This window comes from Dipodomys ordii, unplaced genomic scaffold (genome assembly GCF_000151885.1).
Source record: "Dipodomys ordii isolate 6190 unplaced genomic scaffold, Dord_2.0 Scaffold270, whole genome shotgun sequence".
NCBI classification, from domain to species: Eukaryota; Metazoa; Chordata; class Mammalia; order Rodentia; family Heteromyidae; genus Dipodomys; species Dipodomys ordii.
In genome coordinates, this window is record NW_012267486.1 from 567,322 (window position 1) to 570,864 (window position 3,543).

A 3,543-nucleotide genomic window follows, 5' to 3' on the forward strand; every position below is an offset into this window, starting at 1 on the left:
TTCATTCACTGAGGGTCATCTGGGTTGATTCCATACCTTGGCCATAGTAAATAATGCTGCAATAAACATGGTTGTGCTACCAGATTTAGTGCTGCCTGGTATGTGGAAATTTGTATAAATTCCCAGGAGCAGAATTTCTGGCTCATAGGGAAGCTCTGTTTAGTCTTTTGAGGAACCTCCATATTGCTTTCCAGAGCGGTTGAACAATTTCACACTCCGACCAACAGTATAGTGGTGTTCCCTTTTGACCACATCCCCACCTGAATCTGTTATTGATACTTTTCTTCATAATGGCCATTCTACGGTGAGGTGAAATCTCAATGATGTTTTGATTTGCATTTCTTTTATGGCCAGAGATGTTGAACATATGACTATTGGCCATTCTTACTTTTTCTTCTGAGAAGTCTCTAAGGCTTTAGCCCATTTGAGAATTGGGTTGCTGTTTCTTTGAGGGTTTATTTTTTGTGGGTTTTATTTACTGAACTCTAAGTATGTTTTAGATATGAAGCCTCTGTCTGATGAATAACCAACAAAAATCATCTCTAAATCTGTGGGCTTTCTATTTATCCTGCTAGCTATCCTTTGCCATACAAAAACTTTTCAGTTTGATGCAACCACATGTACCCAGTCGTACAAAGCCATAGTAACAATAAACAGCTTGGTACTGGCACAAGATTAGGCCTGAGGAACAATTGAATAGAAGAGCCAGAAATGAACCCATAGACTTATAGTCAACTAATACTTAAAAAGGGAGACAAAAATCATAGGTTCAAAGAAGATCGAACCTCTTTAACAAATGATGCTTGCAGAATAGACTATACAAGTGCAGAAAACTGAAATTAGAACCTTATATATCACCCTGCACCAGAATCAATTCCAAATGCATCAAAGACTTCAGTGTAAGGCCAGATACTATGAAAACATTACAGGAAAAGGAAACACTAGGGGTCCAAGGGAGCAAACAAGAATTAGGCCAATGTTTGCAAATTTGATAGATGCTTAGAATTACCTTAGAGGTTTTTCTTCCCCCTTCTGATAACAGGACATATTCTAAGAATTAGACAATTATTCCAAGGTTGGTTAACAGGTACAAGGAATCTGTACTTTTTAATAAACTCTTCTGGATATTTGCCTATAGTCTGAGAACTTAAATTGGGCAAGCTGATACTAAATCCTATTCAATGTTATCAATAAAGGATAGTCTATGAAAGATGGAATCCAAATATATGTATATATGTACATATATAAATATATATATACATTTACTTGCTTCTGAATATACCTTTATATGTTCAGCTAAAATTTATAAAAATCAGAGAATTTTATAATAAATATTCTTAATTTAATTGTACACAATGCCTAATGCTTTGTGCTTTGGACTAAAGATCAGATTCTCAGTTGATAAATATTCATATTATTGGAGGTCTGCTGTCATTGGGAAATGAGAAGCAGGCAGACTCAAAATCTCAAGAATTAGTAAATAGAATATATGATGGAAGATTCAGTTTTCCAACAGTGTGTTTTTACACTTAACAACTGGTCCAAATGTTGCTCTGAATGAATCTTCATGTGAGAGGCTCAGTCTCATGATGGCTTTAAGGCAATGAGCAAGTCACTGCTGTCAAAAAAAAGGACATTTCTGTTATGTCGGAAAACGAACTTTACAACTTGGGGGGGGGAGGATACGAAGGGATGGGAAGGGGAAACAAAGCAGGAGGCTACAATGCTTGATAAGAAATGTGCTCATTATCTTACCCATGTAATTGTAACCCCTCTGTACAGTATTTTCACAATAAAAGTATCTTAAAAAAGATAAAATAAAAAAATAAAAAAGGACATTTTTATTTCACGCATTATGATTACAATGTGATCTTCCAGGCTGACATCTGTGACATTATAGATTTGAAAAATGTGATATGGTTTAGAAATTTTACCTGAAAAGTATAGGAATCCTTTTTATTTCCAAGTTGTATAACAATATAGCATGATAGTAGTAAAAGACAACAACATGTATTTCTACCTGTATCCAGTGACTATTGATTCTACTCTTGCAGTAAAATTTTACTTGCAGTAACATTTATTGCAAACAAATTTATATTCATCACTCAGTTGAGTGTATACACATCTATTTTTCTGTTCCTCAATATGTCATTCCCTTTCTCATTTCAACGGATATAAGAACCTTAACATTTTCCCCCCACATTAGGGGGTTCTAGACTTAACAAGATTTCAGTTATGTGAGTGGGAATGTTTCATTTTTGTCATTGTTCTTATATTTCTACTTCTTGTCTTAGCTGGTGAGAAGCTACTCGTATAATCTAATAAGAAAAGAATGAAGAAATGCATCTGAAATACAATACAATGAAGTGCTAAATGGAAATATTCTGAGCCTTTACCGAAGTATGGAATTAAGCTAATCCAATTCTAGCCCTCTTCAATGAATTCAAGTTTGTCCAAAGAAATAACTAGTATCAAATAGTTATTATACAAACAATGCATTTTTAGTATGATTTGGTAACAGCATTAAAGGAGCTTTTTGATTTTGGAGATGTAGGGTTGATATTCACAAATGAAACTTGAGAGATAAAATTATTACAATTAAACAATTAAATTAATAAAACTACCAAAAATTTCAGGGTAAAATTTGAAAAGCTTCAGGGAATGGACATTAGGGGAAGTATACAACTTGGGTTACATTGGAGTGAACAAAAACTCAATACACGTGTGGCAGCTAACAACCACCTCATTGACTACACATAGGGGAAAATTGACATTAGAAGCCTGGTAGATTTCCTCCACCCTCTCTTATGGATTTGTTAACAGTTGAAAAAGACAAATGTGGCATGGAATGTCTATCTCATCTTTGAAAAAATGAGAGAATTTCTCACCAAAAGTCAGTCTAATTTGGGAATGGAGAATGTATTTGACATACAAGTCAAAGGCAGGTTATTGCCCTCTACAGACTTGTGGGATGAGGCACCAGGATCATAGGCCCATCTTTGCTACATCATAGACTGAAAGCTAGCCTGGACTACATAAGTGAACCCTGTGTCAGCAACCAAGACCAACCAACCAAAATCAAAACAAAACAAGACTGCATTTAGCATGTACAAATGATATTTGATATGATATACAGTATAAAATGATTGCCGTGACCAGATTAATCAGGATACCCATAATCACATTTAGATAGTACATGTGCATATGTTGTGTGCATGTGTATGTGTGTACATGTAAAGACACCTAGCTTCTTAATCAGATACTTTTTATTTCACCTCAGGATGAAGTCCTCCTTGTTTAGAAAGGAAATCTGTGGGAAGCTTAAATAAAATTTCTATGGATATTTACATACTCCATACATGGTGAACATTAATAATAATATATTATACAACATATATGATCATTTCTCCATGCTTTCCTAATTAAAGTCTTATACAGGAGAAATCTTCCTCACTGTGAACTTACAAACAACATCTGTGGATTCATGAAGACTTCATTGGCAGATAGCTTGACCAGAGTTATTTTTGGATTGTAAAGCTTAAT